The sequence below is a fragment of the Gossypium hirsutum genome, chromosome A11, assembly GCF_007990345.1.
Source record: "Gossypium hirsutum isolate 1008001.06 chromosome A11, Gossypium_hirsutum_v2.1, whole genome shotgun sequence".
Classification (NCBI taxonomy): domain Eukaryota; kingdom Viridiplantae; phylum Streptophyta; class Magnoliopsida; order Malvales; family Malvaceae; genus Gossypium; species Gossypium hirsutum.
The window spans coordinates 44,833,350-44,852,455 of NC_053434.1; the positions used below are offsets into that span (position 1 = coordinate 44,833,350).

Below are 19,106 nucleotides of genomic sequence, written 5' to 3' on the forward strand. Positions count from 1 at the left end.
TTGATCTGTCAGCAGGTAAAGGTCGAACATCAGGTACCTTCAGGTTTATTGCAGCCTATGCTAGTCCCTGAGTGGAAATGTGATCGAGTTACTATGGATTTTATGACAGAATTGCCGTTGACACCGAGAAAGAAAGATGCAGTATAGGTTGTGATTGATAAGTTAATGAAGTCGGCTCATTTTATCCCAGTTTGTATGGATTAATCACTTGACAAGTTGGCCGAGTTGTATATTTCAGAGATAGTCAGACTACACGGGGTACCATTATCGATCATTTCAGACAGAGATCCAAGATTTAATTCACGATTTTGGAAGAAATTACAGGAAGCTTTGGGCACAAAGTTGAGTTTTAGTACAACTTTTGCATCCTCAAATCGACGGTCAGTCAGAGAGAGTTATTCAGGTACTTGAAGATATGCTTAGATGCTGTGTACTGGAATTTCAAGGCAGTTGGGAAAAATATTTACCATTAGTAGAGTTTGCCTACAGTAATAGTTATCAGTCGAGTTTGAAGATGGCACCTTATGAATCTTTATATGGACGTAAATTTCGCACAACATTGTATTGTACAGAGCTTAAGGAAAATCAGATTTACGGGGTTGATCTAGTTAAGGAAACAGAAAAGAAAGTAAAAGTCATTAGAGATTGCTTGAAAGTAGCTTCAGACATACAAAAGTCGCATGTAGATTTGAAGAGAAAAGAGATTGAGTATCAAGTTGGTGACAAAGTGTTTTTGAAAGTATCCATGTGGAAGAAAGTTCTAAAATTTGGCATGAAAGGTAAACTAAGTGCATGTTTTATTGGACCGTTTGAAGTGATTGAGAGAGTCGGACCATTAGCATATCTGTTAGCTTTGCCGATTGAGTTGGAGAAGATTCATAATGTATTTCATGTGTATATGCTACGTCATTATCGTTCAAATCCGTCACATGTGATTTCTGAGACAGAGGTTGAGATTCAGCCAGACATGACTTACGGTGAAGAACCGGTAAAGATTCTAGCTCGATAGGTAAAGCAATTAAGGAACAAAAGTATTGCACTTGTGAAAGTACTATGGAATAGACATGGGGTAGACGAGGCTACATGGGAGCCCGAAGAGCTATGCGAAAATAGTACCCAAATCTCTTCACAGGTAAGATTTTCGGGGATGAAAATCCCTAAATGGGGGAGAAATGTAACATCCTAAAATAGGGCCTAAACGGAATCGTGGTTGCGAAACCACAAATTTGAGGTATAAAAATTTATTTTATTATCATTTTAAGGTCTACGGCATGATTGCATGATTGTGTGAAAATTTCGTTTAGAAATTTTATCGATAGAGGGTCCAATTTGATATTTAGGACTATATTGCAAAAGTTGTAAAATGTGTGTTCTAGTTCACAAAGGTATTAAGTACTTGTGAGTAATGGGTTTTTAAAATGGAGGTCCTTGGATAGTAATTAGACCATTATACTAGTTTGGACAAAAGTACCTAAAGGAAAATAAAACACCATAGTTTTTAATTAAGGGCATTTTGGTCATTTAGATATTAAAATGACTTAAAAACAAAATTAAAAGCCAATTTTTGTCCATCTTCTTCATTAGGCCGAAATTTCAAGTTTTCTCCATATCTAGGGTTTGTTCCAAGCTTCCAAGCTCCATAGTAAGTGATTCCAAGCCTCGTTTTTAATGTTCTTTACGTTTTTGGAGTCCCGGTAACTTGATTAAGCTTATTCTAGCAATAATTCAACCTAAGGTTCATATTTGGAAAAATACCCATAGGTGAAATTTGTGTATTTTGGTGTTTTATGATAGAATATGAGGTTTTAAATTATGTTAGAAAACTTGTGCTACTCGGTTTTAAGTGAAAACGAGTAAAAGGGCTTAATCGGCAAAAATACCTAATAGTCATAAGTACATGTTAGAGTAAGAATTTGATGTTGTCATAGAAGGGAAAAATTATCAGTATGTCATAAAACATAAGAAAATAGGATGAAGTTTAAATTCCGAGCCTTGGGGAAAAAGTGTAAATATGTAAAACTTTAGGGGTAAAATGTAATTTTGCCAAAGTTTGGGTCAAGGATTGTTTAAATAAATGTGAGTATTAAATAAGCTAAATTTTTTTATTATAGATCAAGAAGAACCAAATTTGGAGTTAGACCGGGGAAAGAAAAAGATAGTGGCCTAAATCGATATAGTTGATCGTATTTTGTTTCGAGGTAAGTTTGCGGTAAATAAATGCAATATTCTATTATTTTATGTTAATTTTGTTAATTTCCAGCATGTGTATATTTATTTTATGAAATTATTCAAAGAAGACTTAAGCATGAATTGACGGAGAAGTAATTTCAGAAAGTCCCGATTGAACCTTAGGGATGTGTAGGATACAAATATCATGACATTAGGGTGTAAGGATACCATGTAAGACCATGCCAAGGCATGGCAATTTGTAAGGTTTCTAAGGCAAGGAAATCATGTAAGACCATGTCAATAAATGCCATTAATAAGTTACTATAAGGCAAAGGTCCCATGTAAGACCATGCCAAGGCATGGCATTGGTGAGTTCATAAGGCAAGGATACCATGTAAGACCATGTCAAGACATGGCAATGGTAAGTTTCAAAAGGATACCATGTAAGACCACGAAAAGTCATGGAAATGGTAAGGTACCCGCATATCGTTAGGATTCCAAGTGGTTCAACAGGAAAATTTAAAGAGAATATCAAGGTAAGGTACGGTAAGACGAGTTATACTAAAAAGGTAAGACAAGTTCATGCTAGAAGAGCAAAGGTAAGTACATAATGTTCATGTATGCTTGATAAGGAAAAAGGTAAGTAAAATGTATTAATAAATTTGATTAAGTAAGTAAGTATTTAAGAGTGAGTAAGTGAAGAAGTTTAAAATATGTTTATGACAATTAATGAAGTTGCATTAAGTAGTATCAAGCCAAGTAGTAAGATAATTCTTATGAATGTTGTTATTTATTTGCATGCAAACTTACTAAGCTTAATGCTTACCCCCTTTATTTTCCTTCTATTTGTAGTTTTTGTCAAGCTAACTCGGGGATCGTAAAGTACGTCGGAGTTCCGGGCACACTATCACGAGGATTATTTTGGTATAGCTAGACATTTTTGATTTTGAGTATGGAATGTATAGCATCGTAGCCATTTTGTGTATATGATCTTATGATATGGCTGATGAATGGTTTTTAAATGCTTGATAATGATTAGCTGTTGGAATGGCTAATCAAGGACATATTTGGTGTTATGTATGCCTAAATGCTAGTTATTCCATGGAAATCATGAAAAAGGTGAAATTAGCTTTAAAATAGTATCGGACAGCAATAATGACGTGAATTTGGAAAATCACTAAAAATAGTAGAAATGGATTTAGATAGTGAATGAGATATAGAATTAAATCTTGATGAGTCTATTTTCATATGGATGGAACAAAACAGGTATATGAGTGATATTTTATGAGATATTTAAATTTTTGTGAAATAGGGCCAGAGTGATTTTTAGATCCCCTGTTAGGACTTTAGAAATTCACCAAAAATGTACAAAGATAATTAGAAGTCATGCTTTACATGTACAGATTCCTTATTGAGTCTAGTTTTATGAGAAATAAATGGCATAATAAGTGAATCTTTGTACAAGCAAATATTTAATTCGTAATACACAGGGGTCAGAGTAGTTGAGCCCTGAAACAGGGGAGAATTTAACTAATAAAATGTACTAGTTTTCCTAACCAAAAATTCTAGAAAATATTTAGTTGATAGATATATGAGTCTAGTTTCAGGGAAAATTTACAGAATTGGATTTTAGGTTTCGTAACTCGAGACATGAATTTTTAAGCGACTGTGACGCAGTTAGCCAGCTTGTTTGGAAGTTCTAAAATAAATTGTTTGAGCTGTTTAATTAATGAATTAAGTCCGTTAACACCTCATGCTCGACTCTAGCGATGGTCTCGGGTTCGGGGCGTTACAACGCCCATGTTCCTTAGGCATGTGGGTGCACAAGGTTCTGTCGCACGGCCATGTTTGTCTTTGTTCGCTTCTCCCACACCCATGTATGTAGGCCTATGCTCGTGTTAATCTGACAGGTTCGACCACGGGTTCTCGACACGGGTGTGGCGAATTCCCATTCTATTTTCTCAAGTTCAAACACGGTTCTACTACACGGACGTGTCGCACGGCCGGGGCAACTTATCGTATCCCGTGTTGGGGAAAATTTAGCCCTGTTTTCACACGGCCTAAGGCACGCCCATGTGCCTGGCCATGTGTGCTTTAGAAAGCCTGCGTTCCATGAGTCAATTAGTATGTTAGATGTTAAAACTAAAATTTAAAGAAATTAATATTGTTACTGCTTGGGTTGCCTCCCGAGAAGCACTTATTTATAGTCTAAGCTCGACTTACCTCTCTGGTGTGTGATCATGGTGGATCGAGGAGTTTACACTCCTTATCCCTACTATAAATTTTATCAACATAAGGTTTAAGATGAGTACTATTAACCTTGAACGTGCCAAATTTGGGGTGATTTACCTCGACCGTACCGTATGGAAATATTCTAGTTACCGTAAGAAGGGTTTCTTCATTCGGTTCAGAAGTGGCGATTCGAGGATCTGCAGCATCTAGTAGTACTTTGTCTCCAACTTGAAGTTGATTTGGTGAGGCATTGAACTGTTCTGGCGTAGTTTTGGTTTATCGTGTTTTCTTGGTTTAAATGTTAGCCATTCACCTAACTCCTCGATTCGTAACCTTCGTTCTTCATGGGTAGATTCTTTGCTGTGGATTGAACATGGCTGATGTGTGTCCTTCGAACTTATTTCCTGCAAAATAGGTTGCATTGTATGATCAGTCTTAGTAGAACAATTTGTACAATCACCTTCAATTTTTGATGTGTTGTTCGGGTTGCAAGCTTGAAGGTTGATTGTTTCCTCTCCTACACGAAGTGTGAGTTCACCTGTGCCAATGTAAATAATTGTTCTAGCAATTGCTAAAAAGGGCCTTCCCAAAATTAAAGGAACATTACTGTCCTCTTTTATTTCTAAAACAACAAAATCAACTGGGAATATAAATTTTTCAATTTTAATGAGTACGTCTTCAATGATACCCCTAGGAAGTCTGACAGTTTTATCTGCTAATTGAATGCTCATCCTAGTTTGTTTGGGTTTCCCTAGACCTAGTTGCTTAAACAATTTGTAAGGCATAACATTGATATTAGCCCCTAGATCAGCCAACGCATTATTAACATCTAAACTACCAATTATACAAGGAATCGTAAAACTCCCTGGATCTTTTAGTTTGTTGGGTAGCTTATTCTGAGGAATGGCTGAGCAAACTGCGTTCAGCTCTACATGCGACCTTTCATCTAACTTTCGTTTATTTGCTAGAAGCTCCTTTAAAAAATTTGACTGCGTTCAGCATCTGCGAAAGTGCTTCAATAAATGGTAGGTTAATATGTAGTTTCTTTAAAAGTTTAAGGAATTTACCAAATTGTTCGTCTAAGTGGTCTTTCCTTGTCGCATTGGGGTATGGTACATGAGGTTTATATTCTGTACTTACCGCTTTTTGTTCGTTTTGGCCTACCTCATTCTTACTTTCGCTTATCACCGGTTCTGGCCTTGGTTTTGCCACTAACCTTTTTTCATCTTGAATAGCAATTGCATTGAGTTGCTCCTTTGGGTTAGATTCAGTGTTGCTTGGCAGGCTACATTGTGGTCGTTCAGAAATCAACTTGACGAGCTGTCCAATCTGAGTTTTGAGCCCCTGGATTGATGCTTGTTGATTTTCGAGTGCTGTCTTGGTATTCTAAAAATGAGTCTCTGACACTGAGATGAATTTGGTTAGCATCTCCTCAAGGTTCGGCTTTTTCTCCTGCTAGTATAGTGATTGTTGAAAGCCTGGAGGGGGTGGTGGTTTCTGATTTCCTTGGCCTCCCCATGAAAAATTTGGGTGATTCCTCCAACCTGCATTGTAAGTATTGCTACAAGGATTGTTTTGAGATCGAGGATTATTACCCATGTAATTTAACTGCTCGTTCTCCATGTTGTGGCCATAAGGTAGGTATTCTGAATTCCTCGATCCACCTTCATTTGCTTCACACTGCATTACTACGTAAACCTGTGAAGAACTAAGAAAACCATCAATTTTCTTATTCAAGAGTTCTACCTGATTAGAGAGCATGGTGACTGAATCGATGTTATAAATGCCGACTGTTTTCATTGGCTTTGTCCTCATGACTTGCCACTGATAGTTATTCAGTGACATCTCCTCTATAAATTCATAGGCATCTTCAGGTGTCCTATTATTGATGGTTCCTCCAGCAGCTGAATCAATCATCTGCCGAGTCGAAGGATTCAGGCCATTATGAAACGTCTGAACCTGTAGCCAAAACGGTAACCCATGGTGAGGGCACCTTCTTAAAAGGTCCTTGTATCTCTCCTATGCATTGTAGAGTGTTTCTAAATCCATCTGCACAAAAGAAGAGATATCATTACATAATTTAGCTGTTTTAGCCGGCGGAAAATATTTTAATAAAACATTTTCGGTTATTTGTTCCAAAGTAGTGATTGACCCTCGTGGTAACGAGTTCAACCATTGTTTAGCCTTATTCCTTAACGAAAAGGGAAACAACCGAAGGCGGATAGTGTCATCAGAAATGCCATTAATTTTAAAGGTATCGCAAAATTCTAGGAAATTTGCCAAGTGAGCATTGGGATCCTCGTCCTACAAACCATCAAAATGAACAAACTGTTCTATCATTTGAATTGTGTTAGGTTTCAGTTCAAAATTATTTGCAGCAATAGTAGGTCTAACTATACTTGACTCAGTTCCTGTTAAATTAGGTTTAGCATAATCATACATAGTGCGTGGAGCAGGATTCTGATTTACTGGATCAGCAACAATTGCAGGAGGTAGCGAATTTTCTTAGTTTTCAGCCATCTCTTTGATTGTGGTTGAAGTATCGTCCTCTTTCTCATCCTCTGCGTATCTTAAGCTTCACCTTATTTCTCTTCGGTTTCTGCAAACTGTACGGCCAATCTCACCGTCAAAAAGCAGTGGTCCTGACTGGTTTCTTCTGGGTAGAAACTAGAAAACCTGTCAGAAGAAAATAAATGAAGAATTAGAAAAGAAAATAAAAATTTAAATTGCAATCAAAGTAAAATGGCTAAAGTAATAAAAATCGAGTGTTCCTAATATCTTAGTTCCCCAGCAATGGTGCCAAAAACTTGGTACGTGATATTCGTGACATGTTTTAAATATTTATAATGAATCGTTCTTGAAACTAACTATTATCATGATGAAGGTAAGTGTAGCTATCGAACAGTAGTATAGCTTTAGCAAGACTAGATTATCGAACCCAAAGGAACTAAAAGTACTAGTATCAACTTTTTTTTTATTATCTACCCTAAAAAATAAAAGGATTTTGTCTATCTAAACTAAGAAATCGCAGAAAATAAATTTTGGGAAAATACATTTTGGAAAACACGATTGATTAAGACAATACCTAAGGAAAAATCCACCTAGACTTCACTTGTTATTTGACTCTGAATCGGACGATTTATTCATTCAACTTGTTCCAAAGAGATCCTTAAGTTATATTATTATCTCTCTCGAGACTAACAACGTCTAACCCTAGATTGAATAATTGAAATCTCTTTCTAATTAACACCCTAGGGTTGCATTAACTCGATCTACGGATCCGCTTATTAGGTTTCACCCTAATTTGGAAAAATCTTGTCACCTTATCTCTAGGCGCGCAGTCAACTCCGCTTCATTATGACAAATTTACTCTTAGACAGGGTCTATTCCTCCTCTGAATAAGAGCTTAACTTGAATCAATATCCCGGAATATCAAAACAAGAATTAAGAACACATAATTAAGAACAAGTCAAATATTTATCATACAATTCAGATAATAATAACAACATCCATCTTAGGTTTCATCCCCCTTAGGTATTTAGGGGTTTTAGTTCAGACTAATGAAAGAAAACATCTTAAAAGAATAAAAATAACAAAACATAAGAAAACCCAAAACTCCGGAGGGAATTTAAAGGGAGATCTTCAGTCTTGATGGTGAATCTAGCTTCTGAGATGGATCGATCAACTTTCCTTGAGCAATTCCTTGCTTCTTCCTCTACGTCCTCCATCTAAGTGCCTCCTCAGGCGTTTAAATAGGCTTTGGAATGCCCAAGAGCCCTCAAGATTGGCCTTTTCCGAATAGGACTAAACTTGGGCTCGGTAGGGACACGCTTGTGTGCCACGCCCGTGTGCAATTGCTTAAGGCCGTGGTCAAGACTATTAAATGGGCACGAGCATGTGATCTACCCGTGTGAATTGTGCTTTGACCTCGCCAAAGGGACACGACCGTGTGGTCTGCCCGTGTGAGGAAGTCCAACCCGTGTTGATTTCGTAGGTTGGCCCATTTTCTCCGTTTTTGGCCCGTTTCTCGTTCCTTTCACTCTCCTATGCTCACCTAAGTATAAAACATGAAATTAAGGAATTAGGAGCATCGAATTCACCAATTTTAAGGAAAAATCATCCATAAAATGTGCTAAGCATAGGATAGAAATATGTATAAATTACGGTTTATCACAAAGAAATTAAAAGTATAAGGGCAAAATGGTATTTTTTTCTAAAAATATGATTTTGAACTAAATTGAATGAATTATAAATTAAATTGAGTTAAATTTATTTGTATAGATCAAGACAGACCTCGTACGGCTTTAGATCAGGGCAAAGAGAAAGACTCGGATTAATTACCTCTGTGTTTACGTAAACTCGTCGAGGTAAGTTGTGTGATTAACTTGTGATTACATGTTTTATTTCGAAATATGCATGAATTGTAAATTTTCTATATGTATACATGGTTGCATATCCAACAACTTACGACAATTATCTAGACCTGTTTGAACCTTAGGAATTTGTAAGATACAAATGATATGTCATTAGTGTTTACATGATTCGGGTACTGGTCCTAAACGTTCTACCGATGGCTGAGGTACTGCATGTGTTTTGGATACTCCATAGCTCGTGTGAGCAGCATCGTGTAGCTACGTTTCGACCTACAACTCGTGTGAGCATACTGATTTACAACTTGTCAGATCATACCAATCTACAGCTCAAGTGAGCATACCAATCTACAACTCGAGTGAGCATACCGATTCACAGCTCGTATGGGCATACATGTACAAGATTTGATGGATTATAGTTATATGAATTAGCATATTATGTGTGATCTATCCCGAGTATCCAACGGTATTTTAATGGTTCAACGGGCAATATTCTGATATGAATTGGTTAGAGTTCGATACAGACTATTACAAGGACACATATGAATTGCATAGAAATGTTGTTACATAGTATATGGATGATTGAATTGGATGATACATATGGATAATTGAATTGGATGATACATGTATATGAAACTTAATCAATTGTTGTGCTCTTCCATGATTATTGGTTTATATATGTATTTATATGGCTAACATGGTTGATGTATATGTGATTAGGCATTTGGCCAAAATATGTTGGGATATGCCATGTTTACTTACCTACTACATGACTAAATGGTAAGTTTTATTTTATGGTTTACGAACTTACTAAGGTTAAATGCTTACTTTATGTTTTTTTCTGTGTTTTATAGTGAATCAGAAGCTCGTTCGAGTTGGAAGCTTGTCGGAGCTATATCGCACTATCCATCAGCTTTTTTGGTACTTTTGGTTGTTTTGATTTAGGTTATAATGGCATGTATAAGTATTTTGGCTAATGTTGGCCTATATGTTTTTTTGTGAATATGGCCATTTGATTTGGCTTGTATTTTGGCATATTTTGATATGTATATAAGTAGCCTTGACATTGTTGATATGTGGCTTGTTTTGTGTTTGAATAGTGAAAGGTAAAATGGTAGTTAAAAGTGTTATGTGATATAATGAAATTGTAGTGAATTGGTACTTTAGTATGTATGACTTATATGGTGATTTGGTGCTAGTTTAGAATGGCATATTTGCTACCCATTAATAAGTTTTGCTATGTTTTGGTAAGTAAAATAAATGGCATGAATTGATACAAATATGCTTAGTAGTTAGTTGATTATTTTTCCAAATAGAGTACATGTTTATATATGTTTTAATGTTGTCATTTGAGGTGCCTAATGGCATATGGGTTGTATATGATTAAACCATATGTATATAGCTAGAATATGCATGATTTTGGTGCCTTGTTATGGCTTGCATATATGTGCATTTTTTGTTGTAGGTACATGTAACACCCCTTACCCGTACTCGAGATCAGGATCAAGTAAGAGGTGTTACCAGGCATGTACTCAAACATTTTTGGGAAATACGGGTTATAAAATTTTGTTCCAATTTAAGCCCAATCAAACAATACCTCAGTGTCCCTATTATGGGCCTACGGGGCCCAAAACATACATTGAAAAAGGTCCGAGACTAAACCGAGGACCTAAGAAAGTTCTTGAAAAATTTTCTAAGTTAAGCCTCACACGCCTGTATGCTTTGGGACATGCCTGTGTCCCCTACCCGTGTGGAATTAATTAAATTTGTTTTCACACTTCAGCATGCATTTAGAGGTACACGGCCAAGACACACGCCCATGTGCTAGGCCATGCCCTCCACACGGTTGAGACACACGGCCGTGTGATCGCATTATTTCGTGATAGGTTTTTAAATATTTATAATTAATCATTCTTGAAACTAACTATTATCGTGATTTAGGCAAGTGTACCTATCGAACAGTAGTATAGTTTTAGAAAGACCAGATTGTCGAACCCAAAGGAACTAAAAGTACTAGTAATGACTGTCTTTTTATTATCTAGCCTAACAATAATGGGGTTTTGTTTTAATTAACTACTTATCTAAACTAAGAACTCACAGAGAAAATAATTAGGGAATTGCTTTTGGGAAAAATCGATTGACTTAAGACAATACCTAAGGAAAAATCCACCTAGACTTTACTTGTTATTTTGGCTTCGAATCGGACGATTTATTCATTCAACTTGTTCCGTAGAGATCCCTAAGTTATGTTTTATCCCTATTCAAGACTAATAACGTCTAATCCCTAGATTGAATAACCGAGACTTTTCTCTAATTAACACTCTAGGGTTGCATTAACTCGATCTATGGATCCCCTTATTAGGTTTCACCCTAATCCGGCAAAATCGTTTCACCCTATGTCTAGGCGTGCAATCAACTCCGCTTAATTATGATAAATGTACTCTTAGCCAGGGTCTATTTATCATGGGATATCAAAACAAGAATTAAGAACACATAATTAAGAACAAGTTAAATATTTATCATACAATTCAGAAAATAATAACAATATTCGTCTTAGGTTTCATTCCACTTAGGTATTTAGGGGATTTAGTTCATAACTAAATAGGAAAACATCTCAGAAAAATAAAGAATACAAAACATAAAGAAAACCCAAAACTCCTGAAGGGAATTGAGGAGAGATCATCAGTCTTAATGATGAATTCGGCTTCTGAGATGAATCAATCGGCTTCCTTAGAGTAATTCCTTACTCCCTATTCTCTGTCTCCCCTTTTCTCCTCTTTTAGGGTGTATTTATAGGCTTTGGAATGCCTTTTAGCCCTCAAAAGTGGCCTTTTCCGAATTGGACTTAACTTGGGCTCGGCAGGGACACGCCCGCGTGACATGCCCATGTGCGATTACTTCAGGCCGTGTTTGAGCCTGTTAGAATGGCACGGGCGTGTGCTATACTCGTGTGAGTCGTGCTTTGATTCTGCTCGATTGACACGGCCGTGTGGTCTGCCAGTGTGAGGAAGTCCAGGCCGTGTTAAGTTCGTACTTTGGCCCGTTTCTCGTTCCTTTTGCTCTCCTATGCTCTCCTAAGTATAAAACATGAAATTAAAGAGTTAGGAGTATTGAATTCACCAATTCTAATGAAAAATCATCCATAAAATGCGTTAAGCATGGGGTAAAAATATGTATAAATTACAGTTTATCAAATACCCCACACTTAAGCATTTGCTTGTCCTCAAGCAAATTTCTCAACTCATAATCAAAATAAATTCTCCTCAACTTATAATTCTTATCGATAATATCTCAAAATAATCCATAGGTAATCATACATTGAGAATTCAACTAAAAGGACATAAAAGTTTCAAACATTCCAAGTTGAGTATTTAATCATGCAAACATAGGTGTCTCTCCGCATCCAAGTAATTACCTTTGATTTAGAATATCACAAAGTTTCACATCCTCAGAAAAGATTCACTCAAATCACTCGAGGTGATTAAGGACAATAAATGAAGCACTCAATAGCCAATAATGAAAACTCATTACCATAGGCTTGCATGAAAATCAAATCTCCACCACTATAATTTAAGATGATACATCAATCAAAAGGTCTTTAAAGGGTTGTAGTGCGGCTTGGTTAGGGGGTGTAGCCACAAGCTGAAAAAAAGGGTTAGAATCGAGATTGAATTGAAGGATTGCCTAATTAGAGAATCGAGATTGAATTGAAGGATTGCCTAATTAGAGAAAGAGGTAGTATACATGTTTTTTTTAAGAACAAGTTAAATAATATAGACTAACTATTAAGAACAAAACATAGCTAAGTTATCCATTCAACTCAAATCTCGATAAAAATAAGGATTAATTTAGAGGATTTCAATAATAATAGGTTAAAGGTTAATATTAAGGGTAATACAAGAAATGGCTTGTTAAGCTCAAGGGGGTTTACTAGGGGTTAATCGTGAAAGTAGGATTTTCATGGCATGAGTGGGTTAATCCTAAGTGCCTTAATCATTTTGACATATCAAATCAAATGGTGTGGTCTTGACATGCATAATCAAGCAAGTTCTAGAATAACAGTTCAATACTAACGCACTCAAAGCAATAATAAAAGTGAGCATGAAAGGATTAATAGATGCTCAAAAGGCTCAAAAATCTCACAAAAATTATGGATTATTGATGTTTAGACTCGTGAATTCCAATTCAAAGTAATACTTAGACTTGGGGAAACAACCTATAATTTTAAATTCTTAAAAACCAACTTATCATGCTTGATTCTCTAATGTCTTAAAGTTTAAATAATCAATGCATAAATCCCTATGTTTTAATTCAAGATGTATCAATCAAAATAATAAATCAATTAAAATTTATCCTAAATATGATATGAAAGCTTTTCAAGAGAACAAGACAATCATTCAGGGATTTTTTTGATAATGAAATAAATACCCCCCACACTTAAGATGTACATTGCCCTCAATGTACGAAGATAGATATTAGAGTATATAAAATTAGGATAGGGAGAGAAGTGAAACTTCCTATATTCGGAATGGATCATATTCTTGGATTGACGAGATTGAGTATTGGAGATAACTCTGGATGGAAAGCTTGACTCTGAAGGCAAGCCTTTTTTTTTTAAAAAGGAAAACAAATGAATCTTAAAAAAAATGAGTCTTAAAAACTTAATGAAAGAAAAAAAAAGATAATTATTCTAATTTTTCAAGTGGCACGGCCGTTGCACACACCCGTGTGGTTCGTGTCCCATCCGCATTTGTCACGAATTGTGATGTCGTCACACGGCCTTCTCGCACGCCCGTGTGTATAGGCCATGTGGCTACAAGATCATGTCGCACGGCCGTGTATGGCGTGGTTCACTTCTCCCATGGTTGTGTAGGTTTGCACACGTTCGTGTCATTCTAACAGTATTGTCCACGGGTGCTAGACACGGGCATGTAGCGCGCTCGTGTTTATTTGGCAGATTCGACCACAACCATGTCGCACGCCCGTGGCGTTTTATCGTAGCCTATGTTTGGGGAAATTTTCTACCCTGTTTCTGCACAGCTATATCGCACGACCGTGTTTCTATCCGTGTTGGTCACAAGGCCTTAAGCACGGCCGTGTGCTAGGCCGTGTGGAGTTGGGAACCTATGCTTTAAGTACTCTGTTAGTGGCCTAAATGTTTAAAACTTGAAATATAAATAACTTAAACCCGTTAGTATTCGGGTTGCCTCCCGAGAAGTGCTTTTTTATAGTCTAAGCTCGACTATTACCTTATTGGTTTATTCAGGGCGGTTTGTGAAGTCGTAGCTCCTCTCCGTTGACTTTAAAATTCTCACCATTATAAAGTTTGAGACGGTGTCCATTTACTTTGAAAGTACCGTATGATGGGTGACTTACCTCTATTGTGCCATATGGAAGAACAAATTGAATTACAAAGGGTCTTGACCGTCGTGATTTTAGTTTCTCGGGAAACAATTTGAGTCTTGAGTTGTATAGTAAGGCAAGATCTCCAACTTCAAATTGTTTTCGTTGCTTTAAACGAACGTCATGGCACCACTTTGTTGCTTCCTTGTATAGACGTGAATTTTCGTATGCATTGGCTCGCCATTCATCAAGCTCGTTCACCTGCATCAGCCTGTTTTTTCCTGCAAGTTCGGGATCAAGGTTTAGAAATTTAATAGCCCAAAAAGTTTTATGTTCTAGTTCGAATGGTAGATGAAAAATTCTTCCATAAACAAGTCTGTAAGGTGATGTCCCTATGGGAGTCTTAAAAGCAGTTTTGTAATCCCATAAGGCATCGTCTACTTTTGTTTCCCAGTCTTTTCTATTTGATTCTACTATTTTTTCAAGGATCCATTTGAGTTTTTGGTTTGCTACTTCAACTTGTCCATTAGTTTGAGGATGGTATGGGGTGGCTGTTCTATGATGAACGCCGTATTTCTTAAGGGTTTTTTCAAATTGGGTATTACAAAAATGAATGCCCCTGTCACTGATAATTGCTCTAGGTGTTCCAAATCTCGAGAAGATTTTTTTAAGGAAACGTACTACCACTCTAGCATCATTAGTAGGTAGAGCTTGGGCTTCTACCCATTTGGACATGTAGTCAACTGCTACTAAGATGTATTTATTCCCAAATGAACTGGGGAATGGGCCCATGAAATCGATCCCCCAAACGTCAAATATTTCACATGAAAGCATATATTTTTGAGACATTACATCACGTCTAGATATGTTACCTGTCCGTTGGCATTTGTCACATGAAGTAACATACCTAATAGCATATTTGAATAACGAAGGCCAAATAAAAACCTGATTCAAGTGTTTTGTGTGCTGTCTTAGTTCCACTATAGTGTCCTCTGGTTGGCCCTAAGTGGCAATGTTCCAATATTTTAGATGTTTCTGATCCTGTAACGCATCTTCTAATGACTTGATCTGCACATCTGTAAAACAGAAATGGATTGTCCCAAAAGTAGTTTTTCACATGATTAAAAAATCGCTTCTTTTGCTAGTGTGTTAACCCTTTTGGGATAATGTTAGCAGCTAAAAAATCGCAATGTCTACAAACCAAGGTACCTCAGAGTTAGATATAGTGAAAAATTGTTCTTCAGGGAATGAATCATTTATTTCAACGTCATCTAGTTCTCTAGTATTGGATTTCTCGAGCCTGGACAGATGATCAGCCGCGAGATTTTCAGGTCCTTTCTTATCCTAATCTCCAAGTCGAATTCTTGCAATTGGAGAATCCATCGAATGACTCGAGGTTTTGCATCGGTTTTAGTTAAAAGGTAGTGAAGGGCGGAATGGTCAGTGTAAACAACTACTTTAGACAATATGAGATATGATCAAAATTTATCAAATGCAAAAACCATAGCTAGTAACTCTTTTTCCGTAGTAGTATAGTTTTCTTGTGCAGCTGTTAAGGTTTTGCTGGCATAATAGATAGGTTGAAAATGCTTGTCTCTTCGCTGTCCCAATACTACACCTACTGCAAAGTCACTCGCATCACACATTAGTTCAAATGGAAAGTTCCAATCAGATGCAATTATGATTGGAGCATTAATTAATTTATCCTTTAAAGTATTAAATGCTTCTAAACATTCCTGATCGAAGTTAAAAGGTATATCTTTTTCTAGCAATTTAGTCAAAGGCTTAGCTATTTTAGAAAAATCCTTAATAAATCTTCTATAAAAACTAGCATGTCCTAAAAAGCTTTCAATAGCCTTAACCGAACTAGGGGGTGGTAATTTTCCGATTGTTTCTATTTTAGATTTATCCACCTCAATCCCTTTACTAGAAATTTTATGCCCTAATACAATACCTTCTTGAACCATGAAGTGACATTTCTCCCAGTTAAGCACAAGGTTTGTTTCCTCACATCTTATTAAAACTCATTTTAAATTTTTAAGGCAAAGATGGAAAGAGTTACCAAATACCGAAAAATCATCCATGAATACTTCCATGATATCTTCCTTGAGTTCATCGAATATGGCCAGCATACAGCACTGAAAAGTGGCAGGAGCATTACATAATCCAAAAGGCATTCTACGATAAGCGAACGTACCATATGGGCATGTGAATGTCATCTTTTCTTGATCTTTAGGAGCTATTGAGATTTGGAAGTAACCAGAAAGTCCGTCTAGAAAGCAGTAACACATGTGTCCGGATAATCTTTCCAACATTTGGTCAATGAATGGCAAGGGGAAGTAATCTTTTCTTGTGGCATCATTCAGTTTCCTATAGTCTATGCAAACTCCCCACCATGTGATTGTTCTTGTTGGGATTAATTCATTCTTCTCGTTGGTCACAATCGTCATGCCTCCTTTCTTGGGGACAACCTGCACTGGACTTACCCAAGAACTATCAGAAATAGGATAAATAATTCCAGCATCTAGAAGTTTAATTACCTCGGCATTTACAACTTCCTTCATGTTGGGGTTCAGACGTCTTTGATCTTGCACACACGGTATGTATTTATCTTCCATCAAAATTTTGTGGGTGCAAAAAGAAGGGCTAATTCCTTTAATGTCAGAAATTTTCCAAGCTTTGGCCTTTTTATGTTCTTTTAATACTTGGATTAATTCCTCTTTCTCCTTGGGTTGCAGATTAGAAGTAATAATAACTGGTGATGTAGAATTATTTCCAAGGAATATGTATTCTAAGTGGTTTGGTAATTGTTTAAGTTCCAGTTTGGGAGGCTCCTCAATAGAGGGTTTTTGCTTAAGTTCATCGTTTATCTTAATTCCCTCATATTCTACTTGTCTTGACGAATGGTTATTAGGTTCTTCACCTATCTCCTTGCCTTGAGCTAGATACGGTTTCATCGTCTCCTCTTGTACAATTTCCTGAAAAGAGTCTTGAGTAATATGATCAATAGAGTCAATGAAATAACATGAATCATCCTGTTCCCTAGAGAATCTCATAGCATCGTAAATTTTAAACATAATCTCCTTGTCACCTACTCTAAGTACTAACTTACCGTCACCCATGTCGATTACAGCTCTAGCAGTGGCTAGGAATGGGCGCCCTAAAATTAAGGGTACTTCCACATCTTCATCCATGTCAAGCATAACAAAATCAACAAGGAATATAAATTTATCTGCTTTTATGAGTACGTCTTCTATAATACCCCTAAGATATTTAACAGATCTATCGGCTAATTGAATACTCATTCTAGTAGGTTTAGGTTCCCCAAGACCAAGTTGTTTGAACATTTTATATGGCATCAAATTAATGCTAGCACCTAAATCAGCTAGTGCTTTTTCAACATTCAGACTACCAATTAAGCAAGGAATAGTAAAACTTCCTCGATCTTTCAGTTTGGTTGGCAGCTTATTTTGGAGTATGGCTGAGCACTCCTCGTTGAGTTCTACTGTAGTTCTCGAACTTCCTTTTATTTGTTAGAAGCTCCTTCAAAAATTTTGGGTAGATAGGCATCTGGGAGATAGCTTCAACAAAAGGTAAGTTGATATGTAATTACTTAAAAAGTTAAAGAAACTTACCAAATTGTGCATCAATGCAATCTTTTTTTAATTTTGCTGGTTATGGAACTGGTGGTTTATATTCCTCTGGCACTGGTTTGTCACTTTTTTCGAGTTTTTCTTCCCTCCCTTCGCTTTCCACGGCTTCTTATGCTAACTTCTTTTCAGATTCCGTTAACACTTTCCCACTCCTTAGTGTAATTGCTTTAACATGCTCTCTTGATTTGGTGTTACTAAGTAAATTTCCTAGTGGTCTTTCCGAGATCAGTTTGGATAGCTGGCTTATCTGAGTTTCGAGCGCTTGAATCCACACTTGTTGATTCTTAAGTGCTATCTTAGTGTTCTGAAAACGGGTTTCTGACACTGATATGAACTTTAAGAGCATCTCTTCAAGATTTGGCTTCTTTTCCTGTTGGTAGGGTGGTTGTTGGTAGCCCAGAGGATGTTGTGGTCTTTGATTTCCTTGACTGCCCCACAATAAATTAGGGTGGTTCCTCCAACCTACATTATAAGTGTTACTGTATGGATTTTTTTGAGGTCGAGGATTATTACCCAAGTAGTTTAGTTGCTCGTCATCCATGTTATGGCCATAAGGTTGATATTTCGAATGGCTTGCTCCACCTCCACTTGCTTCGCACTTCATTACTAGGTGAACCTGTGAAGAATTAAGAAAATCATCAATCTTTTTTTTTAAGAATTCTACCTAATTAGAGAGAATGGTGACCGAATCGACGTTATAAATGCCAGCTGTTTTCGTTGGCTTTATCCTCATGACTTGCCACTGATAGTTATTTAGTGACATCTCTTCTATAAAATCATAGGCATCTTCCGGTGTTTTATTGTTGATGGTTCCGCCAGCAGCTACGTCAACCATTTGCGGAGTCGAAGGATTCAAACCATTGTGAAATGTTTGTACTTGGAGCCAAAGTGGTAACCCATGGTGAGGGCACCTTCTCAAAAGGTCCTTGTATCTCTCCCATGCATTGTAGAGTGTTTCTGAATCCATCTGCACAAAAGAAGATATATCATTATGTAATTTAGCCGTTTTAGCTGGTGAAAAATATTTTAGTAAAAATTTTTCTGTCATTTGTTCCCAAGTAGTAATTGACCCTCGTGGTAACGAGTTCAACCACTGTTTAGCTTTGTTCCTCAATGAAAAAGGGAATAACCAAAGACGAATGGCATCATCAGAAATGCTATTGATTTTAAATGTATCGTAAAATTCCAGAAAGTTTGGTAAGTGAGCGTTGGTATCGTCATCCTGCAAACTATCAAACTGAACAAATTGTTGTATCATTTGAATGGTGTTAGGTTTTAATTCAAAAATATTTGCAGCTGCAGCAGGTCTAACTATGCTAGATTCAGTTCCTGATAAAGA

General features: G+C 36.7%; 2 non-coding genes across 2 annotated transcripts; both read left to right on the plus strand.

Annotated features, from left to right (window-relative positions):
* Positions 1-6,376: 6,376 nt before the first annotated feature.
* Positions 6,377-6,483, plus strand: LOC121210776 (small nucleolar RNA R71). Its single transcript, XR_005905893.1, has one exon. It is a non-coding gene; the product is annotated as a small nucleolar RNA R71 (small nucleolar RNA).
* Positions 6,484-18,660: 12,177 nt separating this feature from the next.
* LOC121210678 (small nucleolar RNA R71) lies at positions 18,661-18,766 on the plus strand. The gene has a single exon (XR_005905792.1). It is a non-coding gene; the product is annotated as a small nucleolar RNA R71 (small nucleolar RNA).
* Positions 18,767-19,106: the final 340 nt, after the last annotated feature.